This window comes from Corythoichthys intestinalis, chromosome 2 (genome assembly GCF_030265065.1).
Source record: "Corythoichthys intestinalis isolate RoL2023-P3 chromosome 2, ASM3026506v1, whole genome shotgun sequence".
Classification (NCBI taxonomy): Eukaryota; Metazoa; Chordata; class Actinopteri; order Syngnathiformes; family Syngnathidae; genus Corythoichthys; species Corythoichthys intestinalis.
The window spans coordinates 5,362,069-5,378,641 of record NC_080396.1 but is presented as its reverse complement, the minus strand read 5'-3'; the positions used below and the strand labels follow the sequence as shown (position 1 = coordinate 5,378,641).

The 16,573-nt window shown below is 40.5% G+C and overlaps 1 protein-coding gene across 3 annotated transcripts in view; it reads right to left on the bottom strand.

The window, feature by feature from the left end:
- The window catches only part of LOC130912354 (UDP-glucuronosyltransferase 1-2-like), a 39,503-nt gene extending 23,908 nt beyond the window's left edge, over positions 1-15,595 (bottom strand). Inside the window, exons 1-3 of one of the 3 annotated variants that reach the window (XR_009062598.1) lie at positions 13,503-13,569; positions 13,174-13,308; positions 12,774-12,938 (exon numbers count right to left, since the gene is read on the bottom strand). The gene's annotated coding sequence lies outside the window, so the exon portion shown is untranslated. Of the gene's footprint in view, positions 1-12,773; positions 12,939-13,173; positions 13,309-13,502; positions 13,570-15,518 lie in introns of those variants that run through there. The other 2 variants (XM_057830391.1, XM_057830392.1) reach the window with 2 other exon arrangements.
- Between the last annotated feature and the right edge of the window lie 978 nt (positions 15,596-16,573).

The following is a 16,573-nucleotide window of genomic DNA, read 5'->3' as shown; positions in this document are numbered from 1 at the left end:
AATATTGGTATATATTGGCATATAGGTCGTTGTTCTGCCTTTGGCAATATGTGTTAAAGCATGGGTCCCCAAACTTTTTCCTGTGAGGGCCACATGACTTTTCCCTTCTCTGATGAGAGGCCAGGGTCAGTTTGTAATAGAAAAAGTGTGACGATTGCAGGAGTGCGTAAATGTAAAAAAATTATTGTTTTTTAGAAAGCCACAATCAAATAACCCTCTGTGGATTCTTCACGGAACAAAGGTAAATAAAATTAAAATAATAACATAATATAATAATAATAAATAATAATAGCACTATTAATTGAATAGATAATAACCAAATAACCCTCTCTGAGTTATTCACTGAAAAAGGCCAGGAAATAAATAACACTACTGAGGGAGAAAAAAAACAAAAAAAATTCAAAATGCTCTCTGGAATTGTTCAGGAGGCCGGACCAAATATGGAGCCGCGGGCCGTAGTTTGGAGACCCCTGTTTTTATTTACCAGTATATTGAAATGCATGCCTTTTAGTTTTTATGGTGCTTTCACGCTCAAGTGGTGGCGCGCTTGCGCTTCCTTACGCGAAGAAGAACGCGCTCGCGTGAAGAAGAGCGCGCTTACACACGAAGAAGGAGAAATGCCGCATCCAAGCGAGTTAGTGAGAAAGGGAAACACTGCCACGAGCCTACATTCTTTGTTAATGTTTGTAAAATATCTACAGAGGCAACGCCTGCATGTATCGTCTTCTGTGTTGTTGTTGTGTGTTTCCACTCGCGATCGGACAGTTAAATCCATTTGTGTAGTGGTTTAAACGATGTGCTAATGCTAGCGAACACATGCTAACTGTTTGTTATTACTGTGTTAGCAGCTAATCATCGCTGATTTACGTCGATGCAAACCTGTTTGTTATTGGGGACCAAATTGATTTGTTTCATTTCTATTTTTAGTTTCAAGTGATGGTTGAATAAAGTCAGCAAATTATACCAACGTCTTCTGCATCGTCATTTGGGAGTTTAGCTAACTGTATAGCCAGGACTGAGCCTTAGCGTCTCGGTGAGGACAGTGCAGTCTATTCCCTCCCGATGCAGTTATCTCCACCTTGCAATGACTGCAAGTCGCTTTGTTGTAATTTTTCCTCGTGAAGTGAAGACACACTTTCGAGCGTTTGAACCTACGTGCTGTCATTGTTATGTTTACGGCGGCAATGCTCGTACTAAACTATCGTAACCTTTCATCTTCACCCTTTTTTCCTGGTGAAGTGTAGCCAAACTTTGGAGCGAGTGGTTCTTGGCGCCATGATAGTTTGATGCAATTGGACAACAAGACACGTCACGACGCAATATGCTTCTTTAGGGATCGTTAAGGCTTTTTCATTGTGATGTCGAGGCCTCGAAATACTCGGAACCGTTTCGGAATTGGATAAAGGTGTGCAAAATTTCCGATTCTTAGATTATTCGCGATTCGGCCGTGGAAAATTCGAGAACGATTCACAAACATCCAAATTCCGATGATTGAAAGATGCCAAGTAAAGCGGAAGTACAACACACTCAGCGCGCCGCGCGGTCTTCGGGACGGAACGGAGCGAGAGTAGCTAAACATCATGCTTCTCATTACCCGGCCCCTCGGGTAATGCCAATGCTCAACTCACGGCTCTAGCTCAACTCATGCCACGAGATAAAAAAAACACAACAACATACCTGACTGCTGCCGAAAAGCTCCTACAAAGTACAGCCACATAATGTTTCGGTAGATATCATTTATATAAGACTAGATGCATTATAGATTTGGTAGTGTTAACAGCACATCTCCAAAAAGCTAGATGCGGGCGTTAGTGAACGGCGGCCATCTTAAAGCAGTACACTTCCCTGCAAGGCTGTTGTAGCGAACCTTCCAAGCAAACCTAATTAACTTTTTATCTAAAATACTCCTAAATCGGTAAAATATTGACTTGAATCTATCTTTAAAATAGTTTTAAAACTTTAGGGAAATTATGGAATAACGGGAGCAATTTTAACAACTTTAACGGTTGATTCACAACATTAAATTAATTGAATGTAGTTTAAAGCTGCTGATACAGAATGGGGACTGGAGTTTTTTTATTTAATGTTATTTTTGTATATTTGTTTACTGCTATATGTTAACTTGATACTGAAATAGTAGTTTGGTTTAGCCTGAGAGTATTTTTGAACAATTTTGGAACTAATGTACAAAAAAAAAAAAAAAAAAAAAAAAGGAGGGGGTGCATCAATAATCGTTTTATAATCGAATCGGAGCCTCTGAATCATAATCGTAATCGAATCGTTAGGTGCCCAAAGATTCCCAGCTCTAGAATTGGAATTGGATTTCGATTCCCATCCCTACTTTTGAGAATTCTATTGCTTTTTGTTGAAGAAAATGATATGAATGTGCTTGCGGAACTACAGTGCCTTGCAAAAGTATTCGGCCCCCTTGAACCTTGCAACCTTTCGCCACATTTCAGGCTTCAAACATAAAGATATAAAATTTTAATTTTTTGTCAAGAATCAACAACAAGTGGGACACAATCGTGAAGTGGAACAACATTTATTGGATAATTTAAACTTTTTTAACAAATAAAAAACTGAAAAGTGGGGCGTGCAATATTATTCGGCCCCCTTGCGTTAATACTTTGTAGCGCCACCTTTTGCTCCAATTACAGCTGTAAGTCGCTTGGGGTATGTTTCTATCAGTTTTGCACATCAAGAGACTGACATTCTTGCCCATTCTTCCTTGCAAAACAGCTCGAGCTCAGTGAGGTTGGATGGAGAGTGTTTGTGAACAGCAGTCTTCAGCTCTTTCCACAGATTCTCGATTGGATTCAGGTCTGGACTTTGACTTGGCCATTCTAACACCTGGATACGTTTATTTTTGAACCATTCCATTGTAGATTTGGCTTTATGTTTTGGATCATTGTCCTGTTGGAAGATAAATCTCCGTCCCAGTCTCAGGTCTTGTGCAGATACCAACAGGTTTTCTTCCAGAATGTTCCTGTATTTGGCTGAATCCATCTTCCCGTTAATTTTAACCATCTTCCCTGTCCCTGCTGAAGAAAAGCAGGCCCAAACCATGATGCTGCCACCACCATGTTTGACAGTGGGGATGGTGTGTTCAGGGTGATGAGCTGTGTTGCTTTTACGCCAAACATATCGTTTTGCATTGTGGCCAAAAAGTTCCATTTTGGTTTCATCTAACCAGAGCACCTTCTTCCACATGTTTGGTGTGTCTCCCAGGTGGCTTGTGGCAAACTTTAAACGAGACTTTTTATGGATATTTTTGAGAAATGGCTTTCTTCTTGCCACTCTTCCATAAAGCCCAGATTTGTGCAGTGTACGACTGATTGTTGTCCTATGGACAGACTCTCCCACCTCAGCTGTAGATCTCTGCAGTTCATCCAGAGTGATCATGGGCCTCTTGGCTGCATCTCTGATCAGTTTTCTCCTTGTTTGAGAAGACAGTTTGGAAGGACGGTCTTGGTAGATTTGCAGTGGTCTGATGCTCCTTCCATTTCAATATGATGGCTTGCACAGTGCTCCTTGAGATGTTTAAAGCTTGGGAAATCTTTTTGTATCCAAATCCGGCTTTAAGCTTCCCCACAACAGTATCTCGGACCTGCCTGGTGTGTTCCTTGGTTTTCATAATGCTCTCTGCACTTTAAACAGAACCCTGAGACTATCACAGAGCAGGTGCATTTATACGGAGACTTGATTACACACAGGTGGATTCTATTTATCATCATTGGTCATTCAGAGATCCTCACTGAACTTCTGGAGTGAGTTTGCTGCACTGAAAGTAAAGGGGCCAAATAATATTGCACGCCCCACTTTTCAGTTTTTTATTTGTTAAAAAAGTTTAAATTATCCAATAAATGTTGTTCCACTTCACGATTGTGTCCCACTTGTTGATTCTTGACAAAAAAATTAAATTTCATATCTTTATGTTTGAAGCCTGAAATGTGGCGAAACGTTGCAGGATTCAAGGGGGCTGAATACTTTTGCAAGGCACTGTATATTATTATTATTACTATTATATATACACTGCTGGCCAAAGGTATTGGCACCCCTGCAATTCTGTCAAATATTGCTCAATTTCTCCCAGAAAATGATTGCAATTACAAATGTTTTGGTAGTAATATCCTCATTTACTTTGCTTGCGATGAAAAAAAAAAACACAAAAGAGAATGGGAATTTTTGTTTAATCATTATCGTTTTACACAAAACTCCAAAAATGGGCCAGACAAAAGTATTGGCACCCTTTGAAAAATCATGTGATGCGCCTCTTAGCTCTTATCTTAGTAAGTTAGAGCTCTTAGAACTTGAGTTACTCTAATTTGTGTCATAACAGCACCTGTTACTTACCTGCGGCACAGAACAAGTGGTGGCAATAACTAAATCACACTTGCAGCCACTTAAAATGGATTAAAGTTAACTCAACTTCTGTCCTGTGTCCTTGTGTGTACCACATTGAGCATGGAGAAATGAAAGAAGACCAAAGAACAGCAAAATTGTGAAGAAGCATGGGCAATCTCAAGGCTACAAGTCCATCCCCAAAGACCTGAATGTTCCTGTGTCTACCGTGCGCAGTGTCTTCAATAATTGTAAAGCCCATGGCACTGTGGCTAACCTCCCTAGATGTGGACAGAAAAGAAAAATTGACGAGAGATTTCAACGAAAGATTGTGCGGCTGGTGGATAAAAAAAAAACCTCGACTAACATCCAAACAATTTCAAGCTGTCCTGCAGTCCGAGGGTACAACAGTGTCAACCCGTACTATCCGTCGGCGTTTGAATGAAAAGGGACTCTATGGTAGGATACTCAAGAAGACCCCACTTCTGACCAAGAGACATAAAAAAGCCAAGCTGGAGTTTGCCAAAACTTACCTGAGAAAGCCAAAAACGTTTCGGAAGAATGTTCTCTGGTCAAATGAGACAAAAGTAGAGCTTTACGGGAAAAGGCATCAACATAGAGTTTACAGGAAAAAAAACAAGGCCTTCAAAGGAAAGAACACGGTCCCCTCAGTCAAACATGGCGGAGGTTACCTGATGTTTTGGGGTTGCTTTGCTACCTCTGGCACTGGACTGCTTGACCGTGTATATGGCATTATGAAGTCTGAATACTACCAACAAATTTTGCAGCATAGTGTAGGGCCCAGTGTGAGAATGCTGGGTCTCCCTCAGAGGTCATGGGTCTTCCAACAGGAAAGTATTTCTCAAATAGTGGGGCACGCCCCCCTAGCGATGCCAGGGGTGGCGCATGTGACCTCGGGGAACATGTTTTTTTTTTTTTTTTGCCGTACTAGAATAAAGTGTACTTGCACATCCACTCAGCTGGTGGCAGTGGCGCTCTCATTTTCAAAGCGCGCGCAGTATTTTTGAAGTAAGCAAGAGCACACAGAAGAGAGATATGAAGAGCTGTGCGTCGTTTTCGAAAGCCGTTTTCCGGCCGGACTCACGCAGCGACCCACTGTCTTCTCCGGTTCTCACGTGTCCGCCCGAGAAGTACCATTTTCGGCTTTGGATCGTCACGACGACCGCCCTCACCTACGGTTCTCCCTCGGCCGCCGAGAATGCGCTTTTTTCGGGCTGTTTGCCTTTTGGCTTTGACATTTAATACAGTGGTAGATAAGGAAAGACCACTGTTTACTGTGTCTAAAAATGATTATAGCGGACAGCCGGAAGCCAAATCAATTAAGACGCCACTTAAAGACATTAGACCCCAATCTCATTGATAAGCCGCTTGGTTGTTTTTCAGCGAAAACGTGCCGAATATTGCCAACAATCGTCCCGCTTTGTCAGTGTTATATCAGTAAACCAGTGAGCACTGTTAGCATGCTTAGTGCAAAATAACCCCACACCATTGCAAACTGTAGGTGATACTGTGAGCAGCGAGCAGCGAAAATAAAAAATGTCCTTCTGTACAAAAACACTTTTTTTTTTTCTTCTATTCAGTTTTGTTTTTTCGGTAAAATTTTTTGGCATATTGTCCTCATGAGTTAATGTTTCTAATCCATTTGAATGTATTATTATTTACTGATTTTATTTTTCAGTATCAAATGGTAAAAAATGTGCCTCGAGTGTATTTTACAGTTTGGATGCGACTTTTTTTTTTTTTTAATCCAGGCAAATTGATGCGCGTTAAGTCTTTTCTGTTACAAACAAAACAATGTTAATAAAGTTATACTATATAAGTTGATCTGTTATTTTCTCCTATAGAAAAAAAGGACACAATGTGAGACAGAGGCGTACTTAAAATGGTAATGTTATAGACAAATGATACTATTTACAGTGGTGGCAGAGTTTGGGGGGGCGCGAAACATTTACGTCTTCCTTGGGGGGGTGTAACAGAAAATAACTGAGAAGCACTGCAGCAGGACAATGATTCAAAACCCACTAGAAAATGGTTTGAGAGAAAGCACTGGAGACTTGGCCAGCAATGAGTCCAGACCTGAATCCCATAGAACACCAGTGGAGAGATCTGAAAATGGCAGTCTGGAAAGGCACCCTGAAAAATCTCAGAGACCTGGAGAAGTTGGCCAAAGAAGAATGGTCTAAAATTCGAGCAGAGCATTCTAAGAAACTCATTAATGGATACCGGAAGCGGTTGTTCACAGTTATTTTTTTCTAAAGGTTGTGCTACCAAGTATTAGGCTGAGGGTGCCAATACTTTTGTCCAGCCCATTTTGGAGTTTTGTGTAAAATTATAATGATTTTTTTTTTTTTGTTCATTTTCTTTTGTGTTTTTTCATTGCAAGCATAATTATCTGGTCTTTGCCTTTTTGGCAAAGGCCAGATAATGTTATTCTGCGACTTTATTATTATTCATTTATTTATTTTGTAATCAACTTATTCTCCGTGTTTTTTCGGCGCGCCTCACAGCCCATACCGCTGCACCGATCGGCACCATTCAGGTATCGACACGTCCGGAATTTCCGTGTGACTGTGGCTTTTTGTCAAACGGCCCCGAAAATTTTTCCGTTTTCACGTAAACGCCGATTTTCTGATTTTTTAAAAAAAATTCAAAACGCTACTTGTCCTACAAATTTTTGACCGAATCACATAATTTGGACATAAAAAATTACGGGACAGTGAGGGGCATGAAGATTGTATGCAGAATTTGGAAAAGATTTACAGTTCCCCGGGAATTTGCCAAAAACTTTCCCATTCATTTTTAATGGGAAATGTCCCATTCACTTTCAATGGGATTTCCACTAGAATCAACATTGCATTGTTGCCATTGACGGCCATGTATGTCAAATCTATTGACGCTAATGGACTTGTATTCTATCAACGCCTACGTAACTCAATGCCATTGACGGCCATGGACGTCCAAAATGTTTCCCATTCATTTTCAATGGGAAATACAAAAAATTCCCCAAATCAACAGGAAATGACCAGATATCGATAGGATGTGTCCCCCAAACTTCCCCGATTCCATTGACGCTTTTGAAGGGTGCTGCCATTGACGGCCATAGACGTCCAAATTTCCCATTCATTTGTAACTCCAACACGTCGAAAGTAGCGTTGAAGTTGAATCTTTGCGTCAAAATGATTCAATCAAAAAAAGTGCCTTCAAAACTTTTTCCACTTAAAAGGGATCCTCTATTTTTAAGACAAGTAATTCTTAAAAGATAAATGTTAGTATGAGTTATAATAATTTGATATTAAAACCCCTCTTGTTTTTGTTTTAATAAAGTTTGTAAAATTATTTTAGGTGATAGGTCGCCATTCTTGTTACGTCGCAGTGCGTGACGTCACTGGGCCCGTTGCCGAAATTCCAGCGTGTCAATAGTGACACTTCAATAAAAAAATAAATATTTCAAATAAAAAAATATTTTCAAAAGAAAAATTTTTGCAAGTGATTTTCTTTCTTTAATTAAAAAGTTTTTTTCGATTGAAGCAACTTTTATTGGGATTGAGTGATTTAGACACAAATGTCCTACCCGTAATATGGCCCAAACACAAAAAGCATTGCTTCAATCAAAGAAAACAGTTTCAATGAAAAATGAAGTGTTCAGAAGAGAATTTCTGCGTCTCAAATCATTTTTCACATTCAACATTTTTTTCTACGATGGAATCTTTTTTTATTTTTGATTGAAGTGATTTTTCTTTTGAAAATATATTTTGTTGTTTGAAGCAACTTATTTTTTGATTGAATAATAAAGACACAAATGTCCTAGTCAAAATGTGGTCCAAACGCAAAACTACATTACGTAAATCAAAAAAGTTGTTTCAATCAAAAAACAAAAAAAAACAAAAAAAAATTCAAAGAAAAATAGGTTCCAAATAACTGTGTTTCAAATTTATTTTTGCATTCAAACACGTTTTTTGATTGAAGTGACTTTTTCTTTGATTGAAGCAACTTTTTTTGATTGAATATTAAAGACACAAATCTGTGGAGGACCAAAGCTGCCAAAATTAAAAATAAAAATAAATCAATAAATAAAAGTCAAAATAAAAACAAATATAAATACAAAAATTAAATATAAATACAAAAATAAATATGGAAATAAATAGGTAATTAAATAAAAGAATAAAAATGAATATATATACAAAAAATAAAATTACATAAAAAATGTAACCGTAAATACAAAAATAAATATATTGATTGAAATAATTGTCAATCAATAAATTAAAGCGCTTTGCCTTATATTTACTTATTTCATTGTCAGCGACAACGTTCAAGTGGAAATGTAATTCAAATGAGGGGGCGGTCCTACATGTGTTGAACTATTCTCCCATTGGTCAATCGACAACGATCCTCTCGATCAACTTTGCCTGGCCGTGGGGCGGCCATTTTTCGGCACAACACCGGCCTGCCTGGCTGCCTGTTGCTTGCTTCGTAAAATAATGGGAGTCGACGACAAGGTCGGCGTCCAAGCGGCTACGGCAACGAAAAGCTGGCAATCGGTTGGATGAGGATAAGGTACGTATTAAATCGGTAATTTGGTGTGTTTTTTACTGCTTTAAAGCAGTAATGTGAAGTAATTTCTTCACATGCCAAATAGGGTCGCAAGTAAAGTAATTAAACATTTTCCAACAAATAAAGCATGAAAAAATAATTTATATATTGTATATTTGACAAAATAATCGCGTTTTCGAAGTTCGACCCTGAAAGGGGACGAACCCGGAAGTGATACGTCACACCGGGAACGCGATGGCACCTCCATACATACGGCCGCCATACAAAAGCCCTTCAAACAATGATTCAAACAGCGATAGATCAAGCGCAAGGGAGGAGATCCATGTTTTTAAAAAGAGGAGATTAGCATCTGGCTAATAACATAAAATTCCAATCAGGATGCAAACAATGTGGCTAGACTACCTGACATGGAATGGATACAAGACCCATCGAGATTACAACATTGGTAAGATATAGGCTGTTATTATTTTCATGATTTGAAGATGCAGGCATTTGCACATAATTTTATGTTTTCGTCTATCTGATGACATGGTTAAAAAAAATAATAATCAGACTTCATGTTCACTTCGGCAGCTCTCGTGCATATAAAATAATAATATAAAAACGTTGGGGGGAAAGAAGGAGATGAGTCGTTGTTATATCTTGACCGAGTGGCCTACACGACACCTTTATTGGCTTTTACAACTTTACTCAACGTCTTGCCAAGTAACTCTGAACAACAACTTTTCTCTCTTTTAGTCAAGGAGTAAGGCACAAACAATAACACATCTAAATGACATGCGTACCCTCTACTGGTGAACTCCCGTATTACAACTAAATAATATCCACTATAGAGCCTACCCACCGACGTCATAAAACCACGTGCTCGCTGTATGGTTCCGCCCACTTGTCCGTCATTTTGTCTCTGTATTAGCATTGGTTTCAATTGATCGAGGAATTTAAAATGCATTTCATGGAAGACCCGGTGCTTTCTGATGCCGTAAACTCACTGGATGTGTTGCATAAAAGGCGTTATGTGGAAAAGCTTCGTTCTATACAGTCGCCAGATCCATATTTGATGCCTAAATCGATGATTTTTGACCGGCTGCCTTCACCGTCTCTGCCTGACCCTGATATTTACAACTATCTTGTCCACACAAAATCAGCCTATTCTCACGAAAGTTTGAAAAACTTTAAGAGCTTGGAGGCTTATAAATGCTACGTTGCTGGTTGGGTGAAACAGGTCCCCGTACACGAAAATTCGGCAGGAATCTTGTGCTCGGAAGGTGAGTTACGAAATTTTCAATTCAAAATCTTTTGTTCTTGCTAACATCCACTGTCAAGTCTAATGTATTTCATGTCATTTGTCAATGGAGCTAGGGCTTTTAATGTTTATATGGTTTAGCGATAGCACTCACTACATACATACGTGTATGTTGTCGGCGATTAGCCTAGCAATGATCTTAATTGTGGTTGTCAGCCCAAAACCCTCTAAATATATACATTAAATGCATTTTACCAGATATAAAATGACTGCTACATACGTAATCTGTGGTAATCGTTTGGAGCCCAGTTTTCTCGTCGAATTGCAGCAGCCCATCTCGCTCTCTCCTCTCCGGGTCTCTCGGAATCCGGTAGAACTTCAAGTCTCTCCGTCTATCTTCTCTGTTATTGCAACCGACCGCCACACACGCCTTCACCATTTTGATTATTAATGTTAACGAGCAGAAAAACACGTCGTAAATAGGAGGAATGTACGTAGCCGTAACAGGTCAACACGATGTGTTGCCGGACAAGTGGCCAGTCAGGAGAGCGGAGTTGTGACGTCACGTGGGTAGGGTCTATATCACAGTCGTCGATGGCTTTCTCCACTTTATTATGGCAACAATAAGAAAATAAGAAAAGGAAATGTAGTTTTTTCACACAAGCGAACAGATTACAAAGCACCACTTCAGTGTTGTCCCGAGACTACGATTCCCATTCGCTTCGTGCGAACGAAAGATTATTATTATTATTATTAACAGTTATAAGCATATTTTCATTATTTTTTTTAACGTAACCCTTCCAGATTCTTTGTTTAACCCATAGCAACGCCCTTGACAACGAAAATGCTTTTCTTCGGCAATCTTCGGAAATCTTCGGAAATTACGTCACACCGGGAAGAGCGCGGGAAGTAGAACAGTATTGTTTGTTGCATTGCTTATCGGTAAGATGCCACGGCGGTGTGTGGCGATGTTTTGTTCTCACTCAAACGAAAAGTTGTATGAGTGGCCAAAGGACAGCAGGGCACGTAAATGGACATCTTTCGTTCGCACGAAGCGAATGAATTTCATGCCATCATTGAGTAGTGTTCTCTACTGCAAACACTTCGAAGATGCCTGCTTCCTTAACCGGTCTGCTTATGATCAAGCATTTGCCAAAAAGTAAGTGTGATTTTTGGATAGATGACTGATGACTTTGTCAAAGCAGAGCTGCCAACTGTTGTGGAATGAACAGTATAAGCTAGCGACGTTAGCCGCAAGTTAACTCGTTGCAATCCCCGATCATAGTTGTTGTTGCATTCGCTAGGTTAAGCGTGTTTAAATTGTGCGTCATCTACGATCTTGTCCGAAAGGGTTAATCCACTGTCAATCGGGAAAGGGGTGTGGATGTGCACATAAGCGGGTCGGCGTCGCTGTAATTCACGGTCACGTTGCAGTAAGAGACACACGCCGCCGGTGAGTTCGTGCACATTTATTTGCATTTGTATTATGTATTTCCACCTTCATGCTTCTAGCATTGCATTGCATTTGTACGGTTCGGCGTTTCTTTCACGGTGATTGCTTCATAGCCTTCTAGTTTGTGTTTTATGTGCGAGAGCCGCTGACAGGTGACAACAACAAGCATGTTGGTGTTAATGTCTAGCAGCGAATCAGCGAGCGCGCAGGTCACGCAGTGAATCATGGGAAATGTAGTCTCGGGACAACACTGAAGTGGTGCTTTGTAATCTGTTCGCTTGTGTGAAAAAACTACATTTCCTCACGCCATTAGACGCCACTTTGTTTTCTTATTGTTGCCACAACAAAGTGGAGAAAGCCATTGACGACTGTTATATAGTGGATATTATTTAGTTGTAATACGGGAGTTATCCAGTAGAGGGTACGCATGTCATTTAGATGTGGTATTGTTTGTGCCTTACTCCTTCACTAAAAGAGACAAAAATTGTTGTTCAGAGTTACTTGGCAAGACATTGAGTAAAGTTGTAAAAGCCAATAAAGGTGTCGTGTGGGTCACTCGGTCAAGATATCACAACGACTCATTTCCTTCTTTCCCCCCCAAAGTTTTTATATTGTTATTTTATATACACGAGAGCTGCCGGATCTGCCAAAATGAACATGAAGTGTGATTATTTTTTTTTTTAACAATGTCATCAGATAGACAAAAACATAAAATTATGTGCAAATGCCTGCATCTTCAAATCATGAAAATAATAACAGCCTATATCTTACCAATATTGTAATCTCGATGGGTCTTGTATCCATTCCATGTCATGTAGTCTAGGCACATTGTTTGCATCCTGATTAGCGTCTGGCTAATAACATAAAATTCCTATCTCCTCTTCTTCCTCCAACTCTTCAAAAACTTGAATTTCCTCCCTTGCGCTTGATCTATCGCTTATATCGCTGTTTGAATCATTGTTTGAAGGGCTTTGTAAGGCGGCCGTATGTATGGAGGTGCCATCGCGTTCCCGGTGTGACATATCACTTCCGGGTTCGTCCCCTTTCAGGCTCAAACTTCGGAAACGTGATTATTTTGTCAAATATACAACATATAAATTATTTTTTCATACTTTATTAGTTGGACAATGTTTAATTACTTTACTTGTGACCCTATTTGGCATGTGAAGAAATTACTTCACATTACTGCTTTAATTTATGAGTTTTATGGTTGCCATAGATATGCCTTGGCTTGCACAGAATATCTTCTACGGCGAACAGTTTGTAGTTGTAGTGTGCGGACAATTCCCAGTGGATCCAGACGTGGTATGGATTCTTGCACACAAAGTCCTCCATGAAAAAACAGGAAAGCAAGTTGCAATTTAAAAAGTTGCATTGTATAAAAGCAAAAAGAATTTCTAGTGTTTAAACAGGACTTGAATTAACAAAATGGTTTAACCCTCGTGGCAAAATCATGATTCGGCTTGTTTGTTATCTTTTTTTAACACAAATATTTTCTCTTGACACTTCATTTGAATGAATGAAAACTACAATCAAAGTCAAATTATCAATGACATTCACTTACGTTGAACCTTTGTATGTCAGAACCGGAGATGTCCTTGCATATTTTGAACCCAGAATTTGGATGAGATCCTGGGATCCCTGTAATCATCCAGCATCCAACGTTGCGATGTCAGTGGAATTATTCATGTCAGAGACTCTAAAAACAACGTTACATGGTGAGCAGGAATATCGTTTGTTTTCATGAGAACTTGTAACTTCTGCTAAGCTACACTGGAGCAGTTACAAATAATAGCTTTGATACCAGTAGCAGTGAGCTATATAGAGAGTGCAGCATGCCATACGAATAACCAAGTTTTCATTTTAAAATATGCCACTGTCATACAAACTCACCTTTTCCCATGCTCTGACATTCGACGGTGGACATTCTCTCGCTTCTCACCAAGTAGGTCGGCTAATTCGCTAACTGTAAATCTCCACGTTTTTTGGTGCCAGGCATGGCTAGTAGATTTCAGAATGTCGATCAGCCAATAAGCGAATACTTCAACCCATGGCACCCTTAGGAACGCCTCCTCATTTGAATTACATTTCCACTTGCAAGTTGGCGCAGCCCCAAGCCAAGCTCTCCTATTTTAATGCATACATTGCACTACCCTCCCCTCACAATCCCATCACGGTGCTGGGGGATGGCTGCCAGCTGGGAACCTGGCAGCCACAGTAATAGGGTGATAGGTGGATCCCCCACTTTTTCTATATGGCGTGGCTCCTGGGGTGTGGCCTCCCCTTCGCCTGGGCGGCCGGCCGTGGGAGTGGGGTGTGGGGTCGGGGCTCCGACCTTGCATCGCCCCGTGGCAGTTCCTCGGCGTTCTCCTGCCCTGACTGGACAGCCGCCCTGCGCTCCGTCGCGGGTCACTGGCTGGGCGCCGGTGTATCAGCGGGGTGTTGCCTGCACCGGCGGGGGGGCCTGCCCTGCCTTGGGCTTGGTGGACCGCTGGGGGTCCTGTGGCGTGCCATGCCGGTTGGGGGGCTGTGGCTCATGGCCCGGGTGGGCGGGTGGGGGTGGGGATAGACGTGGGGTTGGTGATGCGTCCCCTCCTGCCATCCCTGAAGGCCGGTTGATGGGTGCAAGGGTGGCCCGGGGGACCACCCTGGATGGGCTGCGCTTGACCCCCCAAAGCCCCCTCGCCCGCTCTCCCTCCACGGGCTGGCTGGGTGGGGGCCGTGGCCCTGGGTTGGCACCCGCGCGGCTTCTCCACCCGTCTGCGTGGCTGTCGCGCGCCCGGTGGGGCTCGCGTGCTGCTGGATGCGGTAGGGCATGCTCAGGTTGGGGGTCATGGTGCCGGGATTGGCGATGGAGCGGCGTAGGGTTGGTCGCCAACGGGCTTACATTCTAAGAGATTCACATGATTACCGGTTCTAGACCACAGAACTGTTTTGTGTACACTCTTTCAATCACTTAGCTTATAGACACCTCCACCCCCGTCTCCCTCTTTCCCTGGCCAAAAGGCCCCCACATGGTATAAACCGGAAATACATCTCGCTGACGATGGCACTAGCATATTAATAATTAGTCTAAATGTTCTATGTATTTCTTGTTGTTGTTCGTGTATGTGCTTCTTTTCTTTCTTCTCTTGTGTTGCTTTTCTTCTGTCCCTCATAAGCCCTTCCTGTTCGCGGCTTTGCCGTAATAAAAAGGTATTTTGAATGATCACAGTGGGAGTATATCAGACTCTTAATGTGAAACATTAAAACTGTTCAGACAACCCGGGCTCTTAGACTTCCATTCTCTGTGTCAAACAGCTGAACAGAACAGGTTAAAAAAAAAAGAATTACATTTCCACTTGCAAGTTGCCGCAGACAATGAAGAAGTAAATATAAGGCAATGCGCTTTTATTTATTGATTGACCTTTATTTCAATCAATATATTTATTGTTGTGTTTATTTCCACATTTATTTTTGTATTTATTCTTACATTTTTTTATGTTATTTCTTTTTTTTTTGTATATATATATATTCATTCTTATTTCTACTTTTATTTAATTAGCTATTTATTTCCATATTTATTTTTGTATTTATTTTCATTTTTTGTATATTTCTTAATTTTGTATTTATATTCGTTTTTATTTAGCTTTTTATTGATTTATTTATTTTTATTTTTATTTTTGGCAGCTTTGGTCCTCCATAGAAATCTACCTCCATAATGATGGCAGCATTTGGCAACAACTTTAGAATGCATCACGAGACAATGAAAGACTCGATATGGCCACAAGGTGGCGCGTATTACCTACTGAGCAACAAGTGCTAAAACATGAAAACGTACTTACTCTTACGTCTCTCAGCATACACATTCCGGGAAAATGCTTAGAAATATTAAAACTAATAGATTTAACAAAAATAAAAGATACATACCGACGATGCCTCGTGTGCATGGGATGTATACAGCTGCTACGTATCCACAGAGTGTGCGAGGACACGGGTAAATTCTTTTGACTCTAACCACATCTGGTGTGAGATCACGTGACTAGTCTCAAGCAAGCAGTCTCTTAAAGGAACAGGATGCTTTAAAGCGCATACGACAGGAGAAAAAAAGTCTTAAATGGCATTGTCATGTGAATTAGAATCATATTTTGAGATGTTTCGACTATATATAACAATTTAGCAAAGCGCAGATGACGAGAAATTAGCTCTCTGTAAGTCATTTACTATAGACCCTACTCACGTGACGTCACAGCCACACCCCCGCGCCATGTTGTCCGTATACTCGTCATGTTAATGCATTAGCGCTTCGTAAATTCCTCCTATTATGGCGTGTTTTTCTGCTCGTTAACATTAATAATCAAAATGGTGAAGTCGTGTGTGGCGGTCGGCTGCAAAAAAAAAGTAGACGGAGAGACTTGAAGTTTTACCGTATTCCGAGAGACCCGAAGAGGAGACCGAGATTGACTGCTGCAATTCGACGAGAAAACTGGGCTCCAAACGACTACCACAGATTATGTAGTAGTCATTTTATATCTGGTAAGATGCATTTAATATATATTTAGAGGGTTTTGGGCTGAAAACCACAATTAGGATCATTGCTAGGCTAATCGCCGACAACATACACTCAGACGTTGTGAATGAACTACCTAAAAATATATAATTATAAGGGGATAATCAGACAGTTGTCATACAATTAATTTACAATTTCACTATTGAGGCCAAAAGCCAAAAAATAAATTCAACTAAGGACAATCTGGAGTAGTGCTATCGCACTTCATATTTATTACATATTATATATGTATGTAGTGAGAGTGCTATCGCTAAACCATATAAACATTAAAAGCCCTAGCTCCATTGACAAATGACATGGAATACATTAGACTTGACAGTGGATGTTAGCAAGAACAAAAGATTTTGAATTGAAAATTTCGTAACTCACCTTCCGAGCACAAGATTCCGAATTTTCGTGTACGAGGACCTGTTTC